Source organism: Phascolarctos cinereus, unplaced genomic scaffold (genome assembly GCF_003287225.1).
Source record: "Phascolarctos cinereus isolate Bilbo 61053 unplaced genomic scaffold, phaCin_HiC Scaffold_5;HRSCAF=322, whole genome shotgun sequence".
NCBI classification, from domain to species: domain Eukaryota; kingdom Metazoa; phylum Chordata; class Mammalia; order Diprotodontia; family Phascolarctidae; genus Phascolarctos; species Phascolarctos cinereus.
Genome location: NW_027555958.1, coordinates 246,142,451 through 246,153,574, shown reverse-complemented (window position 1 = coordinate 246,153,574; position 11,124 = coordinate 246,142,451). Strand labels below are relative to the sequence as shown.

The 11,124-nt window shown below is 40.7% G+C and overlaps 1 long non-coding RNA gene across 1 annotated transcript; it reads right to left on the bottom strand.

Annotated features, from left to right (window-relative positions):
* Nucleotides 1-636: 636 nt before the first annotated feature.
* Nucleotides 637-10,525, bottom strand: LOC144457613 (uncharacterized). Its single transcript, XR_013487075.1, has 2 exons — nucleotides 9,742-10,525; nucleotides 637-765 (listed from the first exon to the last, which is right to left on the bottom strand). It is a non-coding gene; the product is annotated as an uncharacterized LOC144457613 (long non-coding RNA).
* Nucleotides 10,526-11,124: the final 599 nt, after the last annotated feature.

Below are 11,124 nucleotides of genomic sequence, written 5' to 3'. Positions count from 1 at the left end.
CCAGGTCCACAGATGACCAGGGATACTAATTTATTTCCCAACCAGCTACACTCATAGTGAACTTCTTTGAACTTTCCACCAGGCCCCAGGAACCTCGTCATTGGGAAATCTCATCATCCTGCAAGATCCAATCAGCCTTGGTCTTCATAATTGTTGTTAAGTAATTTCCAACTATTCATGACCCAATCTGAGGTTTACTTGGCAAAGATACTGTCATTTTCTTCTCCAGCTCATTTTACAGATGAGGAAACTGAGACAGAGTTAAGTGACTTATCTAGGGTCACACAGGTGTTAAGTGTCTGAAGCTGGATTTGAACTCATGAAGATGAGTCTTCCTGATTCTAGGCCCTATCCATTGCAACGCCTAGCTGTCCCCTTGGTATTCATACTTCATCAGTAATCTCTTTCCATCTGATGGGAGGGTGGAACCATGAACTCCTCAATCTCCATTTAAGGACTGGGGCACAAGATGGAAATCTCTTCATTTCCCAGCCCATATACTCCTTTTGGACTTCCTTTGCTTCTCCACCATGCACCACCCTGTACTTCTTCACATTTTTATCTGCAGTGCTTAGAACAGTGCCTCACACATTAATTTATACCTGAAAAATTGTAGTAAATGATGGGAACTACAGGTTAGTTACAACAATTTAATTCCAAACATTCTCCAAGATATCCACATCTTTACAGACATCCATCCTGGGGCATCCTTGGAGGTATTCATTCAATGTTCCACTGGAATCAGTGAAACCCACAGGTAGCATCCTGTAAAGAAAAGGGCAATGGGAATTGAGACTGCTCAGGCAGTGTGGAGCACTGGGAAAAGACTTCTAAGTCTGGAATCAAAGAACCTGGGATCATGTCTGGGCTCCCCCTGCACGACTTCTGGAAATACGCATAACTTCTATAACTATAGTTTTCTCATCTGTAAGATGATTAAGGTGAGCAAGATGACCCTTCCAGCTCTGAAGCTGTGGGTTCTAATTCTGTCTGTGCCTAATTTCAAGTTATGACCCTCCCACTTACTAGCTGTGTGACTTTGGGTGTCCCTGAACCCCCAAGGCCCTCAGCTTCTTTATCTGTATGTCTGTCTAAGATAGGTGCGTCCACATGGGTCGATCAAGGGTATAGATATAGCTTCTGGGTGGTATGGATAATATCTCTGCAATCTGCTCCACTACTAAAGAAAAGAGAAGATGCAAGGGCTGTCTCTGTATTCCTAACAAGCTAGCTGGAGGGGAGGAAGGATGGGAAGGGCAGGTAGACCCCAGAAGTGTTGTGAGACTGGGTACCCTTTTCTCCAGTCTGTAAGAGGTAAATTAGACTAGAATCATGTCTCTTCCCTTCAAATATCTCTTGTTTAGGGTTGTGCTGTTCAAGGCTTGGGAAAGAAAGTTGCTTCCACGGTTAGTCTTAAGGGGGAAGGGTGACCCTTACTTTGCTTATATTCCCCAGCTCAGCTGCTTCCCATCAAAGCATTGTCATGCAAAAATCTACTTAAAATAGTGGATAGTAAGTAAATCCATAAATCCAAGTAACTATCAGACAGAATTTGGAGAAATTATGCCTAACAGAATATGCAAAAGGACACACCCTTTTGTAGAAGTGAGAGGTCTGTAGGTGGAGTGTATTGCCCACATTTTCAGATTTTCTTGATGTTCTGATAAGTTGTGCTAATTTTTCCCCTCTTGTCTTTCTACATTTTTTTCTTTAAAAACTGTTATTTGTTTTATGGGACATTCTGGAAAGAGGAGGGTATGGATGCTGGGGGGAAGTATTTTAGTACCACAAAAAAACCCCCAACATCAATAGAAATTGATTTTTTAAAATAAAGTTATACAAAATTTGGGGGCTGTGCCAGAGCCTTTTCAGTCTTTGTGGGGTGATATTCATGGCAGAGGCATTATAGCTTGAGGAATTGACAATAATCTCCTCAATTCTGATTCTACTTAGCTCTTTGTAATTTGTCTAAATGGATTTCTTGGGATGACTTAAAAAGAGATAACCAGAGACCAAGGGATGTGATTTTAAGCAATTTTAGACTTACTTAGCTAAAAGTTTATGCAATACTTTTGTTGTTTAATCATTTCAGTTGTGTCTAACTCTTTGTGACTCCATTTGAGGTTTTCTTGGCAGAGATACTGGAGTGGTTTGCCATTTCCTTCTCTAGCTCATTTTACAAATGAGGAAATTGAGGTAAACAGGATTAAATGACTTGGCTAGGGTCACACACACAGCTAGTAAGTGTCTGAGGTCACATTTGAATTCAAGAAGAAGAGTCTTCCTGACTTCAGGCACAGTGCTCTATCCACTGCTAAGCAAAGACTATGAGAGAATAAAGAGTTGAAAGGATTAGTAATGTAGTCTTCAGGACTTCTAACTCTTCCTGGCTGCCTGGCTATATGTGACTGCAGTATTAGTAGACTGCTACAATTGAGGAGCCACATAGCTCCAAAAATCCAGACCAGTAGATGGCAGTAGAGGACGAAAGAGAGTTCATAGCAACCAAACACTGGCAAGATGGCAGCAGAGAACAGTATGGGCCAGAGAAAAAAACATCAGAGGACTCAACCTCAAAGGAGAAAGCAGCTCCCCTGATGTTATCATTGTAGAGCTGCACGTAATCATAACAAGGGAGGACTTTGGCTGCTGTGCAGTATGGAAGGGGTGACTTGTCCCTGGGTATGTGTGTGCCCTGGTCACATACGTTCCTAGGCCATGGGATTTCCAGGATATATCCTCTTCTCCCATTACTGGTATAGTAACCTGTAGGGGCAGCTAGGTAGTACAATGAATGGAGCACCAGGCCTGGCGTTAGGAAGATCTGAGTTCAGATCTGGCCTCAGACACTTACTATAGGTGTGACCCTGGGCAAGTCACTATTTGCTTCAGTTTCCTCACCTGCAAAATAAGCTGGAGAAGGAAATGGCAAAGTACTCCAGTATCTTTGCCTAGAAAACTCCACGGACAAATGCATAGGGTCACTTAGAGTTAGATATGACTGAATGACTCAGTAACAATACAGTTCTATGTGGGTGGGGAGAGTTTTCTTGTCACTTATAATGTTATGCTAATTAATTAAATGTCTTTTGATTTGAACAATTATGTCTTGTGATGTTTCTAGGTTTTTTTTTTAAAAGATCTGTAGAGAGTTAAGAGCTCTGGTCTGGGGTCTACCCCACAAAATGCCTCAAACCTGGGGTATCTTTCAGGGTGTTCACATGTGAGTAGAGATGACATCACTACACAGAGAGACCCCATCATATAATAATATTGGTACTTGAAGGAAAGAAGGAATATTAGCTACCCTAAGTAGCTATCAAAGCATAATCACAACCCTCCCCTAAATGGTCAAAGATAGTCACAGGAGACTGTACATGTAAAGAACATGGGTTTGCATATATCCTTACCAAACATAGTTGAATTAGCAGGAAAACACCATAGAATCCTAAGGGAAAAAAGTGTTGCTTCTTCATTTGGCACTTCCTAGAGAAGCTATAGGCATAATTCCTAGGAAGAATTGACCAGTTGTTTGTTTTTTTTAAATAGGGACAACATTTCAAAATCTAAACTCATCCATCCAATGATGGTGGACATCACAGCCAAGTTCATTAGTGCACATATCCTATAGATAATCAGAAATGTAGGACTAGGGTTTGGTTGAGAGGTTGGGGATAAAAATCTAGTTCTGCAAGTTCATTCCATAGAGGCGATTATGGAAGCTACAAAATAGTGAATAATCATTCATTCTTTCTATAATCATAGAAAGAGAAAAGCCAAATACCAAGATGGTGGGATACTCTTGATCATGGAGAGAGGAGAAAGAGGAATTAGGAAAGGAGACAGAAAGCTTGATGAGATGGAAAGGAGCTAAGCCAGGGATGCATGAGAGCATTGGGTGCTACAGGGATGTTGCTGAAAGGTGTCAACTACTCTGAAGAAGTCTGAGGATGAGGAACGAAAGTCATTGAAGTCAAAGGCGATTAAGAGGCCATTGGGAAGAAGAGTTCCAGTGGTTTGGTATGGTTGGGAGGCAGACTGCCACCAGTTAATAAGGGAATCGGGTCAGGAAATGGAAACAGTCATTGTACTCTAACGATTTGGGAAGTTTGGCATAGACCCAGAAGTAGCTAGGATGGATCAGCAAAGTCAAGGGATGGATTTGCGGGGGGGGGGGGGATAGGGAAGCTGCATAGCTTAGGAGAGAAAGAATTTGGGTTTGAGTTTTTTTGGTGGGTATCTAGATACCTGGGTGACCTTGGGCAAGGATCTTAATTTCTCTTTTTCTACATATGGAAAATGTAGCCTTTGTTTCATAGCCTTTATTTCCTTATATGGAAAATGTTGAATTAAAAGTTCCGTAATTAATGTATGAAAGTGTTGTGAGGATCCAGGTAGTTACTGTATGCAAACTACCTTTAAACTGAAAGTACCAAGTATGTATAAATTATTTTTATTATGAGATGAATGAACAAAGCATTTACTAAGTGCTTACAATGTGCAAAACTCTGGGAATACACATAGAAAAGTAAGATAGTCTCTGTCCTCAGTGATCCCACAGTCTACTGTGATGCCTTTTTGAGGACTGAAGGGAAAGAAAGGCTAAAATATCAGACAAGGAAAGAACAAATAATCATTTGTCATCTAGGAGGTTGTAAAGGATTGGATCTAACGAGCTCATTTCTTCTACAAAGAATTTTTCTTCTTACAAAGAGTTTCTTCTACAAAAATTTTCTTCTTTAAACTTCTACAAAGAAGTTTCCTAGCAGGCCTTTCACAACAATTTGCTGCCTGGAGACAGATTACACCGCTCAGCTTTAAGGCCTACTGGTTCCTTTCTCACTTAGTGTACAATCCTCAGTTCAGTCGTTTCTGTAGTGCTCAACTCTTTAAGACCCCATTTTTTATTTTTGGGGGTTTTTGTTTTTGGGAAAATATGCTGGAGTGGTTTGTCATTTCTTTTTCCAGCTAATTTTATATGAGAAAACTGAGGCAAACAGAATTAAGTGACTTGCCCAGGGTGATATGACTAGTAAGTGTCTAAGGTTGGATTTGAACTCAAATCTTCCTGACTTTAGGTCTGGCACTCTAACCACAGTGCCCCTAGCTACCCCAGCTAAGGAGACTTAGGAATGCTAGATCCTATTGATTGGGTAAGGGCTATCTGTCCTGCTGTTTCTTCACTCCCTTTATTTTTCCTCATTTCTGACATGGTGTGTGCTTGGGTCTCTGCTGGCTGCTGGACAGATGTTCTGATGACACTGATGGTGCTGAACCTCCCAGGATGTCCCAGTAGTAGGGATATCCAAGGTAAGTGCAAAGGTGTTGTTCCCTAGATATTCTAAGCTGAGGATAAGGTCCCTGGGCTCCCAAGAAGAGGGTGGAAAAGCCCTTTCAGTATGGAGCAGAGACTGTGGGTAGTACTGTGTGAGATTCCTTTCTTTTCACAACAAAGTGAGTATTTGTGGTAAAGGACAGGTAGCTATATCCAGTCCCAAAGACACCAATGCCATACTCAGGCTAGTCTGGGATAAATGTGTGTTTCTGTGTCAAATAACAAGGTAGTGGGTCTGAGGGGGGACTGTTTGAAGACTGATCAAGTTCCTATGAAAGAATTTCTCTCTCCCCTGGACTACAGAGGCTGTAGCTTTTTAATTGGTCAGCCCAATTTTGGTGTTTTCTCTCTCCAATTGTTCACACATTTGCCAAATCCTCTTTTAAAGCTATAGGTATCACAATATCACTCACCTCCTCACAAAACTTTTGGGGTTTCCCATTGTCTCTAGGATAAATGATAAATTCCTCAGCCATACATTTCAACCCCATTTGGGGTTTTCTTAGCAACGATATTGGAGTGGTTTCCAAGTTCCTTCTCCAGCTCATTTTACACATGTGGCAAACAGGATTAAGCGGCTTGCCCAGAATCACACACCTAGTAAGTGTCTGAGGCCAGATTTGAACTCACAAAGATGAGTTTTCCTGATTTCAGATCACTGTGCCACCTAACTGCCCCCCTACTACAAGAGCTTAGCATGAATCCTAAGGTTTAGATCAGGGATGACCTTGCCCAATTCTTTTCCTGTGTCTGTGTGTTCTTAAGCTTTAATTACTCTCTCTGATCACAAAGGAAAGAAGGAATTCCACTCCAGACTGGAATGCAGACTCCCAAAAGAACTGAGGCTTAGGGATGAAGTAACAAACCTGTCCAGTGGCCCAGAGGATAGCATGTTAGGACAAGCGAACTACTCCAAGATTGTTTTTTCCCAGTCAGTACTGGACTATTCCAACCACCATGGCCCAGTCCACTCAACCCCAAAATTTGAACTTCTAGGATTTGATATATTTCCTATTGCCACTAGCCTTCTGGCTGGGTTTTGTTGTATTTGATTATGAAAGTTGTTGTTGTTGTTGTTGAATTGTTTCAGTTGTGTCTGACTCTTCATGATCCCATTTGGGGTTTTCTTGGAAAAGATACTGGAGTGGTCTGCCAGTTACTTCTCCAGCTCATTTTACAGATGAGGAAACTGAGGCATACAGGGTTAAGTGACTTGTCCGTGGTCATACAGTTAGTAAGTGTCTGAGGCCAGATTTGAACTCAAGAAGATGAGTCTTCCTGACTCCAGGACACTCTATCCACCTATCTGTCCTAGCACCTAGTAAAAGAGATTGAAACCTGACAATTTAGTGAGTTTGAACTCCAGCATCACAGCATTCAAAAGCCTGGGTAGACCAGATGTTACAGCCAGAACGGCATTGATGCCCCAAGGAACAAGGATCAGCCTCTAAGAATGACCTTCGGGACCCCAGTTCAGCAACGGCAATTTTGGACGCGAAATTGATGAAAACAATGCCACGTAGGCAGCTATGGTAGTGCAGTGGATAGAGTGCTGGGCTTGGAGTCAGGAAGTCCTGAGTTCAAATCCATTCTTGGATACTTACTAACTGTATGGCCTTGGGCAAGTCACTTACCTCCATTTGTCTCAGTTTCCTTGTCTGTAAAATGGAGAATAATAGCACCTGCCTCCCAGGGTTGTTGTAAGGATCAAATGAGATAATAATTATAAAATGCTTATCACTATAAATGTAGGCTATTACTATCATTCTTATCAAACAAAGCTAAATTTTGGCCTTAATCTGTCAGAGATGCAGGTGGTGTGGGGAAGAATATGCCCTGGAGGTATCAAGGAAAACATCTATATTTTGTTCTTACTATATTTTTGAAGTAAATACCCTTTTGCAAAAGCCAACTGACGTTAGGTCATTAAGTGGAACTGGGATGCTTTTCATGTTCTTAACTATGGAAAGAACACAGATGATGGGAGCTTGACTTGAAGGCATAGAGAAGAGATATCTCCAACACCTTTGGATATCTGAGAACCCTAGTGGGGGAGATATAGCCTGCCTGGCCTTGAGGAAGTAAGGCCAGGGCAAACAGGCTGCACAGCCGTTGTTGCTCCATTGTTTTGCTGAGGAGTTGAGTTTTGAACCTAAATACCAGACTTTTTTATTTATTCTCATTAAATTTAATCTGACCAGATTTAAAGACTCATTTTTAACTCCAATCTTCCAGTGAAGCTGTGTGTCCATGAGAATGCCCTAATACCGTAGTCTCTAGTGAATTATGTTGATGTTTCCCCAAAGGGTAGTGGATAGTATTCATAGGAATGAATAGACTGCAGCATCTTCCTAAATAATTATTCGGAAGAAGTAGTATCAATTATAACCAGCAATTATGGCATTGTGAAGAACAAAGTTGTCTGACTGGCACTCACTCCTCACGGTTCCTCCTCCCTTGCAAGAAAGAGGTCCTCCCAGAGCACATCCATCTCCTCACACTGAGGACAGTTCAGGTCTTCCCTTTTGATCTCCATCTCTACTTCCCTCTCCCTTTGTCAAAAGGTAAAAATTTTTCCTACTGCTCCCGTTCAAAAAGATTCAGTTTGCTAGAGATCAAAGAAATAAATTTGGTTTTTGCCAAGGGCAGAATTTGTCCAAATCCACATAGATTCTCTTCTCTGCAAGTTTGGAGAGCTAAACAAATAATAGATTTTTCATATTTATTATTAATAAAATTATCCAGCTGCTCAGAGAGAGGGCAGTCACATTCCAGCAACAAGTCGTCTGAGTCCTCTTTAGTTTTGTTTTGGCAAAATGAAGGCTGACTAATGAGCTAGGCTTCTATCCTCAGTCCTTTGTTCTGGAATCCATGCTTCAGTGACCTCATCTCCATAGCGGCTACTCTCCTGCACATCTTTCCAGTTCCACTTCCTCTCAAACAGAGCAATCTCTTCTCTTTTTTTAAAAAAAAGATTCTACTCTGTTCCCTTTCTGTTCAGAATTTGTGATGATTCCTGCAGTCTTTCTTGAGGGTGAGGGTGGGAGGGAATACAATTTCCAAGATACTTAGTTAGGGATAGGACTCTGACCTCACCAATAAAATAGCTAGCACTGATGACACTGGGTGTTTTCAGAGAAATGCATGACTGGAAATGGAAGAAGGACTATAATGCAGTAAGAGTGAGAAATAACCAATATACAATTTCCATGCTCCATTGGCACTAAAGCAATAACAAATTATCTAGACTCCCTTTGGAAGATTTATGGGAAGTCACATTTAAGAGTTACACAGAGTAAGAAGTCAAGGATGGCTTGTGATCTGCGTCTTTAAAGGGAACACCCACATGAATACATAAGGTACCATTCCTTTCATATAGGGAAATTTTATGTTGGGGTGGGAGGGAGGTGAAAGAGCAGAAAAAAGAACATCCAGGTAAGGAAATGGCAGACCACTCCAGTACCTTTTCCAAGAAAACCCCAAATGGGATCATGAAGAGTCAGACACAACTGAAACAATTCAACATCAATTTTATTTTTAATTTATGGAATAAAATAAGTAATTCCATAATGTAGTATAATAAAAGATAATTGCATATGAAACTGCAAATCTATTATATACAACTTGCTATTCCTTTTAAATATATGATAAAGTTATCTCGTAAGTTTCTTTGTTTTCCTTTTTTTCTTCCCTCCCCCACCCTAGAGATGGTATCATGAAGGTAATTATGATTTTTGTAATAACCGATATGATATGTGTAATGAATGTGTCTAATAGACTAGGGTTTTTGGAATTGCTTCTCTCATGAGTCAGACTCACAATGCAGCTTGAATTAATTGATCAATCGAATTTTGACAAGGCTCACAATCACTAATATCCTCCTGCCTGTGTGTGTACCTGAAGCGAAGCGAATCTTAGACGGTAGAACCTGCTCCAGCCACAGAATTCTGGTCTTGTGACCCACCAAGTAAAGACCCTCAAGGACTTGAGCAATATTGTTCCCACTGGACTCCAGAGTTGTTGTACTGTCTTCTCTTTGTGGATTCACGTGGGAAATTGTTCAAGCCCAGGAAAATGTGGTTTGTAATCCACCTTCCCCACTCCCTTCCCACTTGTGATTTATATATATAATCTCTGTCCTCACTTCAGCAAGGTGGAATTCTGATTGGGAGAATTCCCAATTTGCAAATCTGTTTCTCATAATGAAGCATTAATTAAACAGCTACCTGATTACTACTCTGCTGTTTCATCATTCTCAGGTTAGAGATTGGCTCAGTAAAAATCTGTTAACCATAATTGGTGTCAGAAGTTTTCAAGAGGTGGACATAGAAGGTAAGCTTTGAGCTCTCCAGTATGGGGGGAGAAGGGACAGGAACTACTGAATTTTTTCTGGAGTCCCAACTCACCTGGTCTGGCAGGTTCGATGCTCACTCTCACTCTGTTGGGCTCAGCCTTTGATCAAGACCACCTTTGACAGTGAGGAATATTCTTGGGACCTTTTCTTTGTCCAGATTGCTCTGGTAAGGCCTGTTGCACACAGATTTGGCTTATAATGAAGAGCTGGCTACGGCCTGTGGTTTTTCTCTTCTCTCTTTTATAAACACAGTCTGAACTATGGACTGTGAGGTTTTATTTCTGCACATGGTAAAATTTTTTATGTAAGAGGGGCTTGCATGGTTGCTTTTGTGTGCGGTTAAACCGGTTGAAATTAACATTTTAATTGCATGCTTGGTTAGAATTGTGGAATGTTTACTTCTGTAATTGAAGTGAATTGCTAGCACAGTGTGGAATACTTGTATTTGTGTGCTTGTATTTTTTGCATTTGTGTTATATCCCCTTATAGTGTATTTGTGTTTGTATATTTTGTGTACTTGTTAGTTAAGGGGTGTTATTACCTTTGAGTGTACCCAACTACTTAAAACATACCCACCTATACCAAAAAACTTTATCAGCTCTCCAGTTCTATGTTCAAGCCAAAGATTAACATGACAAAACAGGAAAATGCTAAATGTTGGAGAAGGTGTGGGAGAGTTGGAACATTAATGCATTGTTGGTGGAGTTGTGAACTGATCCAACCATTCTGGAGAGCAATTTGGAACTATGCCAAAAGGGCTAGAAAAATGTGTATGCCTTTTGACCTAGTAATACCACTTCTAGGTCTGTACCCCAAGGAGATCATAAAAACAGGGAAAAGACCCACATGTACAAAAATATTTGTAGCAGCTCCTTTTGTGGTGGCAAAGAACTGGAAATTGAGGGGATACCCATCAATTGAGGAATGGCTGAACAAGTTGTGGTATATGAATGTAATGGAACACTATTGTGCTGTATGTAATGATGTGTAGGCAGATTTCAGAAAAACCTGGAAAGACTTACATGTACTGATGCTAAGTGAAATAAGCAGAACCAGAAAAACACTGCACACTGTGTAACGGCCGCATTGCACAATAACCAACTTTGATAGACTTATCTCTTCTCAACAGTGCAAGGATCTAAGACAACTCCAAAAGACTCATAATGGAAAATACTATCCACATGCAAAGAAAGAACTTTGGAGTCTGAATGCAGATGGAAGCATACTATTTGCTCTCCTTTTCTTTTGTTGTTTTGTTTCTTCTTTCTCATGGTTCTTCCCATTAATTCTAATTCTTCTTTACATCATAACTAATGTGAAAATATGTTTAATATTAATATATAAGTAGAGCCTATCTCAGATTGCGTGCCATCTTGTGGAGGGGGAAGGAAAGGGTGGGGAAGAAAATGCAAAACTCAAAATCTTATGGAAGTGA